Source organism: Phyllobates terribilis, unplaced genomic scaffold, assembly GCF_046119375.1.
Source record: "Phyllobates terribilis strain yellow unplaced genomic scaffold, ASM4611937v1 Scaffold_2__4_contigs__length_985480577, whole genome shotgun sequence".
In the NCBI taxonomy this organism is placed as follows: domain Eukaryota; kingdom Metazoa; phylum Chordata; class Amphibia; order Anura; family Dendrobatidae; genus Phyllobates; species Phyllobates terribilis.
In genome coordinates this window covers 899,091,335-899,105,739 of record NW_027362762.1, presented here as the reverse complement: position 1 = coordinate 899,105,739, position 14,405 = coordinate 899,091,335, and the positions used below count along the sequence as shown (strand labels likewise).

The 14,405-nt window shown below is 40.3% G+C and overlaps 1 protein-coding gene and 1 pseudogene across 1 annotated transcript in view; both read right to left on the bottom strand.

Moving 5' to 3' along the window:
• Positions 1–14,405, bottom strand: part of ROBO1 (roundabout guidance receptor 1) — a 1,620,698-nt gene that overhangs the window by 1,466,524 nt on the left and 139,769 nt on the right. The gene's annotated exons all lie outside the window — the stretch shown is intronic.
• LOC141248121 (Na(+)/H(+) exchange regulatory cofactor NHE-RF1 pseudogene) lies at positions 12,038–13,961 on the bottom strand (annotated as a pseudogene).

Here is a 14,405-nt window from a genome sequence, read left to right as displayed (position 1 = left end):
TGGTGCAATCAATTACCTTCATAAGTAACATTTTTAGTGAAAGAAGACCACCTGTGTGTAATTTAAGTGTAACATGGCCTGTCAGTATATACACACTTTCTCTGAAAGGCCACAGAGGCTGCAACACCATTAATAAAGAGGCACCACTAACCAAACAACACCATGAAGACCAAGGAGATCTGCAAACAAGTCAGGGACAAAGTTGTTGAGAAGTACAAGTCAGGGTTGGATTACAAAAAATGATCCCAGTCTGTGATGATCCCAAATCCATTATCATCAAATGGAAAGAACATGGTACAACAACCAACCTGCCAAGAGAGGGTCACCCACCAAAACTCTCAGCCGGGGCAAGGAGGGCATTAATCAGAGAGGCAGCACAGAGACCAAAGAAAGCCCTGAAGGGGCTGCAGAGTTCCCCAGCAGAGACTGGAGTATCTGTCCATCCGACCACAATAAGCCGTACTCTCCATAGAGATGGCCTTTATGGAAGAGTGGGCAGAAAAAGCCTTTACTTGCACACAAAAATTGTAAGGCTCATTTTGAGTTTGCCAAAAGACATGTAGGAGACCAAATGTATGGAGGAAGGTGCTATGGTCAGATGGCAACCAAGGTAAATGCTAGGTCTGGTGCCAAACTAACACAGCTCATCAAACCAAAAACACAAATCTCACAGTGAAAAATGGTGGGGGCATCATGCTGTGGGGATGTTTTTTGGCAGCAGGTACAGGGAAAATGGTCCATGTCGAGGGGAAGATGGATCAAGTGAAATACAGGGATATTCTTGAGAAAAACCTGTTTCAGTCTGTCACTGATTTGAGACTGGGATGTAGGTTCATCTTCCAACAAGACAATGACCCAAAGCATACTGCTAAAGCAACACTCGAGTGGTTTAAAGGGAAATGTTTAAATATTTTGCAGTGTCCTAGTCAAAGCCCAGACCTTAATCCAATTGAGAATCTGTGGTCAGACTTGAAGATTGCTGTTCACCAGATGAAACCATCTAACTTGAAGGAACTGGAGCAGTTTGGTCTTGATGTATGGGCAAAAATTCCAGTGGCAAGAGGTGGAAAGCTCATAGAGACTTATTCAAAGCAACTTGCAGCTGTAATTGCCGCAAAAGGAGGCTCTACAAAGTACTGACTTTTGGGGGCTGAATAGTTATGCATACTGAAGTTTTCAGTTATTTTGTCTTATTTGTTATTTGCTTCACAATAAAAGAAAACCAAATGTTCACAGTTGTAGGCATATTCTTTACATGAACTGATGGAAACCCTCAAAAAAACAGTGAAATTGCAGGTTGTGAGATATCAAAACATGAAAAATTCAGAAAGTAGGTGGGGGTGAATACTTTTGAAAGCCACTGTATAGCGGTGATGTGAACTTTTGATGTGTCATCACATCTACAGCCAAAGCACAAAGTCTCAAGCAGCGTTGTGGGGGTCCACTTTTCTAGAAGTGAAAAACCTTTTAAATCTCAAATCAAAGAAAATATGTCATGACAATTTTGCTACTGAAACTAGTAACTGAATATGTCCTAGTATGACTATAAAAATGACAGGTGTTTTTCAGTAATCTGATGTTCCGGTGCTGAGAAATTAAACTTTGAAGCCACATGCAAACTAGGCTGGAACTGCATTGGTGGAGTGGCCAAACCCTCTGAGTGTAATGACATGCCCCCTATGCACTTCCTTGAGGCTTCAAAGCTTACTTTCTCAGCACCGGCACTGCTGTATACAACCATGCAGCCATGCCACTAGTTTCACTAGTAAAATTGTCCTGGTGGGTTCCATTTAAATGGGTTGTCCGATGAAAACAAGTTATCATCCATTCATAGGATAGGTGATAATAACTAGAGATGTGCAGATTAGATAAATTTCTAATTAGCCGGTTAGCTCAGATTTTCCCAGAAAGGGAGAAGTTATTCTCTGAAAACTAAATGTCCATTATTATGCTCTTGGATCTTTACAGACAACAAGAATACAATAAATGATTTGTAAAAAATAAAAAAAAATCCTTTTTCTCACCTCACCGCACACCTCTTTGGTCCCCTGCTCCTCACCATCACTTGTCTAGTCCTGACTACATCTTCTATCATTACTAAAATCCAGGCTGGGACTCTCTGATGATGCCATGTCATACACTGGGACCTTACAATTGCATGCACAAAACCAACTCTAGCCTCGTCAGAGCTGCAAGTCCCGGCTAAGTGTGAGAGGCCCAGGGATTTCAGCACTCATGGCAGTGATCAGAAGATGCGACGAGTACCAAACGAGTGATGGTGAGAAACATAGGAGCCAGGGAGATGAGCGGGGAGGTGAGTATAATATTTTTTTTGGAATTTTAAACCCTTTGATAGCCTCTTTATGGTTCAGAAAAACAGAGGCCAGAGTCCAGAGAGAACCTTGTAACAGCTATCCGCAAATTGAGTTCTTTTCCTTTTAAAGAAAGTTCTGATTTGAGTTTATTTATATCCCAAGTCATATTGCAATGATCTTTAAGGGTTACTTTTGAGCCCTAGGATTGCTACTTCCAATAGATGGCACTAGATACTCCTTCCTTTTCTTCTTTGAAGATGTTATTTGCATATCTTTTTTCCAGAGATCATTGCCTGGCATGTAAGCGTCCCTTTACCAGCTTCAAAATCCCCTCCAGGAGAAACATCACCACTTACACCTTTAGAAATGATAGCATGAAAAGGATTAAGTGGCAGAGATATTAAACACTATACATGTCATTTTTACTTACTGTATGTATAAGATATTCTAATGTATCCGAGACCTTTGGTTAAAATATTAAAAAATAAATGTAGGAGAAATCTAGAAAATTTCCAGTTCTTTTTTTTTTTTTACTGTACTGTAAAATAAGTACTTTTTTCCTTAATAATCTGCTCCCTTATAGAGGAGCTGTCATCATGTAAAAAGTGGCTGTTTTTTGCGCTTTTTCCTCTGCTCCCTTGAGTATTCCATTTTTTTAATCCGTACAGTCCTATAGATATGGACCATTTTATTTAGTGCTGAGTTTTATGGTCTTTTCCAAGTGGGTATCAGATTCTAAATGTTGTGCAATCTATTGGCAGCATGTTGTAGAGCCAGAAAAGTTTATATATATGGTGGTTGTGGGAATATTCAGTATAACCTATATTATATTCATTAAAATCTTTACTTATTTTGGGCTTGGCTGTAAAGAGAGTGGTCCTAATATGTCGTGGCCCCTTCACCCATTTAAAGAGAACCTGTAAGTAAAGGCATGGCTATAATGGCACTGTTATACAGATTGAAACTAATCTATATCTTTGGTGCAGAAATCTGCATGGCTGTTCTTTAATCAGTATTTGAAGTTTTGGTGTAATGATAAGCTTTCAGAGCATAGGGCCGGGACTGTTGGTAAGGTCTTCGGCTCCTGCGCCGACCCCTCCACCTGACTTTGGTATCTGCATCTGCCTCCCATTTGAAAGATTGCACTGGCGCTGTGCTCACGATGAGCAGAGATCTCAATCTGTGGATGTGTCAAAATTGGTGCTATTTTACTGAAACCGCCGGTAGCTCAATCTGCGCATGTGCCGCATCTAGTGCCATTTTATTGAAGACTGCCAGGCGATCAATTTTCACAAGTGCTGCCCACGGCAAGGATGGCACCAGCGTGAACCTACTAACAGAAGGCAGATACAGACACCAGAGTGAGGTTGAGGAGCCGAAGACTGCAGTCCCATCTCTATGCTCCAATAGCTTATTACACCAAGACTTTAAATGTGGATTAAACAGCAACCACCATGTGGATTTCTTCAGTAAAGGTATCAATTTAATCTGTATAACATTGCCATTATAGCCATGACTTTACTTTAACATGTAATATTGTGTAGCTAGGTTCTCTTTGAGTATATCTAAAAAGTTAACTGTCAGTCACATATTAGATCCACTCTCTGAGGTCCTAAGCCTACAACGAACAAGGAATTCAATTAATGATGATTACCAATCCAACCTGAATTGTAGTCTGCAAATCCAAAAATGTATAAATTCTTAAAAAGCATTGCATATATAACACAGACTGGTATATTCTTAGAGTCTGAGCTGTAAATTTGGAGCTATTGCTTTGACTAAAATTGGCTGAACTTTATGTATCACACTACCGTAACTGCTGGGCATTTTAATTATATGGAAGCTATAATGTCCAATATGGACATGATATGGTGGAAGTTTAACGTTTGTGCAGTATTATGGTCCCAATCGGCTTCCATGATTGATTCAACATAACCAAATTTGTAACCTCATAAAACCCAACTTTATCATATACTGTAGTTCAATTTAGTACTACTAAGGGAATTACTGTATGTGGTACTACCGTAATATAAACCCTAATATTTATGGTACAAATATCTAAAAAGTAATAGTAACTATTTACTCACTAAGCCAGGAATGCTCCTCATTTATGACTTTGTCATCCCCGTCTATATGGGATTTCATTTATAATATATATGATTTTCAGTCAAAACCACCAAACAAATGATTGTGTATGAGATTATTACTATTGCCACTTGTCACCTATCATTATACTGTATTTTGTGATATCTTCTTGGCGACAGAAGTTCAGAAATGATATTACAAGCTAATCGTGTAATTAGATGCATTCATTTTCAAAGTTATAAACAATTAATCCAGGGAATTTCATTTCTATTACATGAAATTCATTGTTTTATATTCACCTCAGAAATCTTTAATTCTCTAATCAGGTATTATCTGTAGTAATGAATTGACTGCTGTTTGCTCAGAAAACTCCATTCTCTGGGATTATCGGCTTATTCACTTCCATTTTAATTATTCACATTCTCTATATTTTGACCCTCCCAATAAAAAAAAAACAATGTAATTTTCATCTTTAAAGATAACCTGTCATCTGGATTTTAAACCCCAAACTGATGGCTTGTAAATAAATGCGCTTTAATGCTGATTAAATCCTTATATTCTTGTACAAATCCATTTTGCTATTTTAGAGAAATCCATAGTAGAAACTGTAGCTAATGAGCTGCAAGTGCAGTGGGTGGACATTGCACTTACACCTCTACTCCCTATCTGCCTTTTCCCTGCCAACTACCTGCCTCTTGTCTTTGACTTTGACTTCTTTGAAGCATGAGTGACCTGTCAGCCAGAGACAGTAGGCTGTCAGTGGGAAGGAGTAGGAAGAAAATCAGGTGAGCTGTAAGTGCAATGTCTACCCCACTGCTCTTGCAAATCATTAGCTACAAGTTCAACTATGGATTTCTCTAAAACAGCAAAACAGGTTTCTGCAAGCAAGGTAAGGATGTAATCAGCATTAAAGCACCTCTATATGCATGCCATTAGTTTAGGGTATAAAATCCAGACAACATGTTCTCTTTAAGGGACATAATGTTCATTAAGTTAAAGGGAACTTGTCAACTGGGCAGAGTGAATCAGAGTCTGGCTGAATGTTTGCAGACATATTTCTTTCCGTAATGCTTTGGTGTTTCAGAGAAAATATAGTAAGAAGTTCTGGTTGGTGACATAGTCAAAAATGAGACTAGTCTGGCTGTGTCCCAAGCCCACTTCTGCCTGCACTTCTATAAGTGATTGATAGGTCTCTCTCTATGGAAGAGATCTACAGCAGCACCGGACAAGTCTGGTCTCCGGCTATGGTCACCGACTGGATCTTCTTTTTCAGAGGAAAATATACATGGTAACAGTCATGCAGCCAGGCTTGGATTCTGGCTGCCTGTGGCTTGGACAGGATGAATCACAGTGCAGGTGAATAAGGTTCCCTTATTCTTGTTTTAATTTGCACCATATTTTGAATCTATTTCAGATGTGTCCACTTTTTTCAGGTTTGGCATTTACAGATATTTTCCGCTGTCTCATCAAATCTGACTAGAGCTGGTATGAATTTATTTGCACGTTCCATTACATTGACCACAGTAGTGGCCTGTCGTTGCACATGGGAGCCGGAGTACCGCCTCTTACCTTCTGTCATCCCCGACTTTCTTTTTGATTAGCCAACTTGAACTGAGGTCACTTTGCAGTAATGTTGCACCAGGCCAGCAAATCAAAAGAAGAGTCTGGATTGACTTGACTGGTAAGAGACTGTTTTCTCGCTCCCAGTCACAAACCACTATTGTGGCCGATAGAATGATATTTGTGAAATGATATTCTCACCAACAATAATTGTGACTTTTTAAAAAAGTGCAAAATTTTTGCACAAATTTTGGACATTTTGGAGCAAGTTTTGCGACATTTAGCTGGAGAATGCAACTTTTTGCCATACAGATTTGCAAAACAGGTTAAGGACAAAAATAAAACTCATTTTTATTTTGCACAAAGTTCCTAAACTGCATGCTCAATTTTGAAGAATTTGTAGCAAAAAACATCAACGAATACTACAAGACAAAAATGAAAAGTGACTTTAATAAAACTGCAAATGATGAATTAGGTCCTTATGTTTACACTATAATCATGTTAAACCTTCCTACCAAGAAAAAAAATGGCATCAAATGTAGGTTACACAAGTAAAATTGGTGTTACACAAACTTAAGTTAGATGCCTTCTTAGGCCTATATTACAGTCGCAAGTATCAGCCCAACCATGGGTCCATTGATCATGTGTCCATATTCTTGATACAATTAGTTTGGGTCAGGATTTCTGGCAACAATAAGATGCAAAATGCATTGGTGTTATGCTCATGTGAAGTGTGGGACAAAGCTTAAAGGGGATTTCCTATGAACAAAAGTTGATTTTAATTAATAGATCTTTGAATAATAAGTTCCACAATTGGATGTGTTTAAATAAAATGTTCCTGTGCTGAGATAATCTTATAAGTGTGCCCCTGCTGTGTACTGTGTAATGGCTGTGTCTGACCATGCACGGAACACAGTCTGATCATACCACATCTCCTGGACAGGGAGTATTCAAAAGAATATACAGACATTAGATCACGGGATCACAGCTGATTCTTTTTGAGAGGTCAAACATTTCCCTGCCTGTTTTTAAACAATGTTTTACTTCAAAGAAAGAATCAGCTGTGATCCCGTGCTATGCCAGTATATTCGTTTGCTTCCCCCCCTGCCCAGGAGCTGTGGTATGATCAGATCAAGTTTCTGCACAGTCAGACACAGCCATTACACATTACACAGCAGGGGCACATTCATAAGATTATCTCAGCACAGGAACATTTTATTTAAACACATCCAATTGGGGAAATTATTATTATTCAAAGATCTATTGATTACAATGAACTTTTGGTCGTGGAAAAACCCCTTTAACCTTTTCCCACCACAGTCAATTTTATTTTTTTATGCTTCATTTTTTTCCTCCCTTTTTTACAAGTGGCATATGCTGCACCCCTGTGGGTCCAGTCACCACAGAGGTACTGCATCTCATCCAGAGGTGTGGTACCCCACTCTCGGGTAAGGAGGGAGCACTACCCGGGACCCACACACCCACATCCAACACCACATCACTCCAGTAGGGAAGGGTGAGATTGCTCCTGAGGGAGAGCACAGTCCCTGTTCCTGTCTGGAGGAGGGAACTAGGTAGAGGAGGTGGGTGAAGGAAGTAGTTTAGGGGAGCACACAAGGAAGGACTGAAGGTAGAGGGGACCATGTAGAGTGACAGTTAGTGACGTGGGTCACATGACAGACAGTATAAAAAGACAGGTAGAAACATCTAGAAGCGCCAAGTGAGTGAAGACTGTTGAGGAGTAGGGTCCAGACAGAGTAAGGGCCCAGTCAGAGGGGCCCAGTAGGAGAGAGAACGAGAGGAGTGAGTGAGTCAGAGAAGGGCTACAGAGACAAAGAAGGGATCTTAAGGGCACGGGAAGTGCGGAGTCCACCCGTGCGCCCGAATTCACAAAAACCATAGTTGGGAGAAGGGATCACCCCACAGTAGGAGACCGGCCCCAGACTAGTGGAGGACTGAAAGACTCAGCTAGCAAAACGGAGGCTGTGGTATCTCTAAGTGCCGTAGCCAAAACCACACACATTTGCTGAAAAGGTGGCCATATAGGTCCAAGGGGACAGAGAGGACATCGCCCGACAAGGCCTGCGGCCACTGGCTCGTGACACTGTGTGTGAGGCGCAGGGCAGGAGGGCGAGAGCCAGCGCCGAGAGAAACGACCCGGGAAAGGTACACAAGAAGGTGTTCCGATCAAATACACACAAATTATCTGAGAGTTGACTGGATCACTTCACCGGAGGACCCAGGACTCGGTGGGTTTTTATAACCTGCTGGCAGTTGTAACCTGGAACATCATAAGAACTGTGAGCAAAAACTTGAAGACTGCACCCCACTGTGTCCTTGACTTAATTGCTGCGTCACCTGCCTTGCACTACACCAACAACAAAGCTACCTCTTTAACTGTTCTGGGGCCTAACTCTACCCGTGGAGAGCTGAACCATCTCTGCTGCGTCACCAATGGCCCCAGTGGATTTGAACCACAGCGACGGCCACCGATAGCCGCATACCACGGGTGGCGTCGCAAAACTTTATCCCCAAAACTTTATTCCCCTCTGTTCTTGACCTCCAAGGGCCACGGACAGAGTCACGCCACCGTGACTATCCTAAAAGAACCGACCGACCCGGCGCTGAGTACTCCACGGCCCCAGGGGGCTCGTCACATATCTCTTATATTCTACTGTTAACATATCCATATGAGGACTTGATTTTGCTAAAATAAAGTTGAAGTTTTGAATCATAGCATTAATTTGAACATGCAATGTACTGGAAAATGTAAAAAAAAAATTGAAATGCAATGAAATCTCCAAAAGTAATCCACAATACTGTGATCTGTTTTTACAGATTTCATTGCATGGTAAAAATGATCTGGCAGCATAATTCTTCAGTCAGTAGAATTTTTTTTTTTTAGTCATAAAAATAGATTCAGATATTTTTTTTCACCACTTAAATAATAAAAAAACTATGCATGTTTGGCATCTGTGTAATCATACTGACCTGGAGAATAATATTGCCAGGTCAGTCTTACCGTATAGACATACACATGGTAAACTAAAAAACAAAAAGCAAAAAAATAAAATTTGTGAAAATGCACTTTTTTTAAAATTTTGCCACACTTGGAATTTTTTCCTGCTTTCCAGTACCTCACATGATAACATGTATGGTGTCATTCAAACGTACAACTCATCCTGCAAAAACACAAACCATCATACCACTACGTGGATGGAAAAGTAAAAAAGTTATGGTTCTTGGATGAAGGTGGAGGGCAAACAAAAACAAAAAACAGAAATTGGTCTTGGTAGGAAGGGATTAAGGGGTTATTAAATTATGATGCTATAGTGTATACATTACGCCATAGTACAGCCAATATTCTGAATTGAATATTATGCAAAATATATGACATTCATATCAAATATATTCAATTATGACTCCAAAATTGACTCATTCAATTTTGTGTTCGCCATTTTTCCAATTAAATACCTATTACAGCGCTCTAGGGAGAGGATATAATAGCGTGGTGCTATCAGTATTGATTTTGTTAATATTTTGGGATATATTGGTAATACGGGCCGATATTGTTACATAGACAGTGACAACAGATGGTCTTTTAAATTTAACAGATTGAATATGAATAAAAAGCACATACAGTCAGACTCATACAGGGCAATCCAGATGCTGGTTGGTAGCAGAGTCGCTGTTACAAGAGCCACGCTGAGCTGACGGCTGTTGTCATGTTTTATTAAGGAAAAAAAATAGCTAATAATGTAATGCTCATCTATTTATACATATCGAATGGATGACATGGATTACACTCAAGAAAACAAAGTGCAAGAGTCTGAATTCTTCATATACAAATCCAAATGCAACATGGAAATAACCAAGTTGTGTTATGAGAATAAATTTATCAACTCTCCTGATGTGTAAATATTTATATTCTTCATGAATTAGCAAACGTGGAGCATCTTTTCTTAGAACTTAGTGTTCTACTATTCCTTCGGTTATTACTTCTGAGAATGCCCAAATAAATTGACACCTGGTTGCTTACACTCTTCTTTGGATGGATTTGTTCCTTCATTTTTCACCGCCCAATTAAACTTTTATTCAGTTAGTTATTAAATTACATCAATGTATATAAATATTTCCAGGAGGTATAACAGAGGAATGTACAATACTGAGTCCTAAGAAAGTATATACTGAAACAGACGTATCATATGAGATGAGGGAGCCATTCTAAATTGGGCTGTCTCCGTAATGATGCCCTTTAAGAGTGAAACTAGTAAAGGCTAAGAGTGCCAATTTATCAACTCAAGTATCTGGTATTCAGGGTAAAGTCAGAAGAAAATCCCCAATCTGTCAGAGACAATTATCTCACTAGTATTTCAAAGAGCCCTAATAGTATAGAAAAATTAATGACATTGCAAAAGTAGAAACTTGCACAAATACTTTTAAAGGGTATTGAGAAATGTATGCCATTTTCCCAAAAGACCCAATGGGATATGTCAAACATGAATGGCTTATGCTGTGGACATGCTATAAATGTCTGAGGTGGAATACCCCTTTAAAAAGGTTGACTGCTTTATTTTTATATACAGTTAGGTCCAGAAATATTTGGACAATGACATAAGTTTTGCCATTTTAGCTGTTTACCCAAACATATTCAATATATAGTTATGTAATCAATATGTGCTTCAAGTGCAGTTTCTCAGTTTCATTTGATTATATTCACATAATAATTGGCACAAGAGTTTAGGAATTACAGCACTTCAATATGTAGATGCCTTTTTCAAAGGGACCAAAAGTAATTGTACAATTATCTCAACAGCTCTTTATTGGGCTATTCCCTCATTAATCCATCATCAATTAAGCAGGTAAGAGGTCTGGAGCTGATTCCAGGTATGGCATTTGCATTTGGAAGTCGTTGCTGTAAACCCACAACATGTGTTCAAAAGCTCTCTCAGTGGAAGAAAAACAGACCATTATTAGACTGAAAAGGAGAAGAAATCCATCAGAGAAATGGCAGAAATGTTAGAAGTTGCCAAATCAACAGTTTGGTACATTCTGCAAAAAAAGAGCACACTGGTGAGCTTGGGAACTCAGAAAGGCCAGGACATCCACAGAAGACAACAGTGTTGGATGATTGAAGAAATCTTTCCATGGTGAAGAAAAACACCTCCACAACATCCACCCAAGTGAAGAACACTGTCCATGAATTAGGTGTTTCAGGATCTAAATCTCCCTTAAAGAGAAGACATAATGAGAGCAAATACAGAGGGTTCACCACAAGGTGCAAACCATTAATCAGCCTTAAAAATGGAAATGCCAGATTAGACTTTGCCAAAAACCATGTAAAGAAGCCGCCCAGTTCTTGAAAAACATTCTTTGGACAGATGAAACTAAGATCAACCTGTAGGAGAATGATGGGAAGAAGAAAGTATGGAGAAGACTTGAAATGGCTTATGAAATGGCTTATGATTCAAAGCACACCACATCCTCTGTAAAACATGGTGGAGGCAGTGTGATGGTGTGGGCATGCATCTCCCAATGGCATTGGATCATTAGTATTTATTGATGATGTGATTGAAAACAGAAGCAACTGAATGAATTCGGAAGTGTACAGGGTGATACTCTCTGCTCAGATTCAACCAAGGTTGACTGGACGGCACTGCACAGTACAGATGGACAATGACTCTAAACATACTGCAGCCCAGGAGTTTTTAAGGCAAAGAAGTGGAATATTATGCTGGCTAAATGAATTATTAGATCTCAATCTCCATCGAGAAGCATTTAACATACTTTGTCTAAGACAAAACTTAAGGCAGAAATACAGACAAACAAGCTACAACTGGAGTCAGCTGCTGTAAAGGCCTGGCAGAGCATCACAAATGAGGAAACCCAGCATTTAACTGAAGTCTGGAAGCCAGTCATTGCCTGCAAAGGATTCTCTACAAAGTATTAAAAATGAACATTTTATTTATAGTAAAGTTAATTTGTCCAATTACTTTTGAACCCCTGAAATGAGGAGGCTTTGTAGAAAAATGGTTGTAATTCCTAAATGTTTCACAGGATATTTTTGTTCGACCCCTTTAATTAAACCTGAAGTCTGCAATTCAATTACATCTCAGTTGTTTCATGATAAATCCAAAATAGCAGCATGCAAAGCCCAAATCAGAATGATCTGGTCATTGTCCAAATATTTCTGGACATAACTGTATATGTTGGGGATATGATTTTTGTGACACATACTAATATACAAGTATTACCGATTAATGCCAATTTGGGGATGAGCTCATTGTCGCAGGTACGACTTCTGAAACCCTTGCAGATCACATGTGATTCAGCCATGTGTATATTTTCTGTGCAATGGCCACTAAAGAGGAAATGTGATGCTACATGCATGCTTTAATTAGTAAAGTGAAATCTCATTCGTAAGACATTGATTAGTTGAGTTAATCAAAGCAAGAGCTGCAGTTTGTGAGTGGCTTTCTACTCAGGCTCAAAACTGGGTTACGTAATTATTCCTTAAAGATAACACAAAAAATGCACAAATTTCCTGAAATCTTTTTGGAGTTTGATTAGTCCAAAAAGATTAGATTCAGACCAAATTTCTTTGGCATGAATTGAAAGGGCAGTTTATTTCACATGAAGTGCTCTGAAATCTCCAATTTTCTTATAAACATGTATGACACTTCAGGTTCTCTTAGGACTATGTTCACCTTATTTCAAAGACTTTGTAGGGAATCTGGTAGCAATTTTTTTATATGTAATCTGAGTGTAGCATGAGGTAGAGGCTGAGACTGATTTCAGTGATGTGTCACTCAAAAGGCTGTGTGCTGTTGGTTCAATACAAAAAGTGTTTTTTTTTTTCAGTGGGAGATTATCACTGCTGGACTAGCTGCCCTCATGCATCTTGGTCTAACCACTCCCCCTCCACTGATTAGCCGCTCACTGTCACTATATAATGTACACAGTTAGCTGCTAATCAGTGGTGTGGGCGGGGTTAGCTTTCAGAGCTCTTCTACATCAAAAACTCTGATTGTGTCACAACTGCTGCACCCATAAACTAAGTGACACATCACTGGAATCAGGGTCTCTTTCTCTACATTATGCTGCTCTCAGATGAGGTAGAAAAACCTGGTGACAGATTCCCTTTAATGCAAACACAACCTTAACAATATCAACATATACAGCAATGGGTAACCAGGCTGCCGGTGGTAACAAACAGGTTGCTGTTACACGAAGGGAAAAGCCATCACACTTTTTGCTAGAATAGATTATGTCTCCATTGGCAACTTTTTCTGGCAATGGACCTGTCAAGTGCTCCCGTCCGGAGGTCACATGACATTCCTGGAAGTATTTATCCATCTCTGGATCCACCACCAGCAGGGACGTTTCATCACTCCCTGCTTTGATGGCACTCACCACATCAGTATGCTGTTTTCCCAACATGCTCTCCCCATTGACCTCTAAAATACGATCTTTCGGAAGAGTCCGGACCTTTCAGCGGGGGAGTTGGGATCCACGGCTCGGACATACTGCCCTGGATGATTCTTGTCACTGTGGAGATTGAATCCATACCCTCCGGAGCCCTTCTTCATGGTACACAGCCTGGGACGTCCTTCACTATTTTCGGTAACGGATGCAGGGGGCTCTTTAATAGTCTTTTCGGTAACGGATGCAGGGGGCTCTTCAACAGTCTGGTGGGGGCCTCCGGACTCTGCTCCTCAGGCCCTTCCACCTCCAGGATGAGCGTTTCTGTGGCCGCCCGGATCTTGCCGACCACCTGCTGATGCCTGAGCTCCCGCACATCCTCCCCGCACTCCCAGATCAGCCGATCCCCCGCCCGGAGCCCTGACTTATCCACGGTGGAGCCCGGCTCTTCAAGTCTCACAAACTGGCCTGGCCGGCTCTTCTCACTGTGCAGGTGGAAGCCGTAGCACGCGGGCCCTTTCTCCAGGACGCACGTCCACTCCACAGCCATTCTCCTCCCGTTACCTTACGTTCTACTGTCCCTATATAATGTACACAGTAAGCTGCTAATCAGTGGTGTGGGTGGGGTTATCATACAGAGCTCTTATACATCGAAAACGCTGATTGTGTCACAACTGCTGCACCCATAAACTAAGTGACATATCAGTGGAATCAGGGTCTCTTTCTCTACATTATGCTGCTCTCAGATGAGGTAGAAAAACCTTGTGACAGATTCCCTTTAATGCAAACACAACCTTAACAATATCAACATATACTGCAATGGGTAACCAGGCTGCCGGTGGTAACAAACAGCTTGCTGTCACACGAAGGGAAAAGCCATCACACGTTTGCTAGAATAGATTATGCTTGAGGAAAGAACAATAGTCCTGTAGTACTGTAAGGGAAATAGCCTGCTGAATCACACACTACAATACTTTACTTAAAATGCTTTTTTAAAATGAAAAACATTGCAAAGATCACATT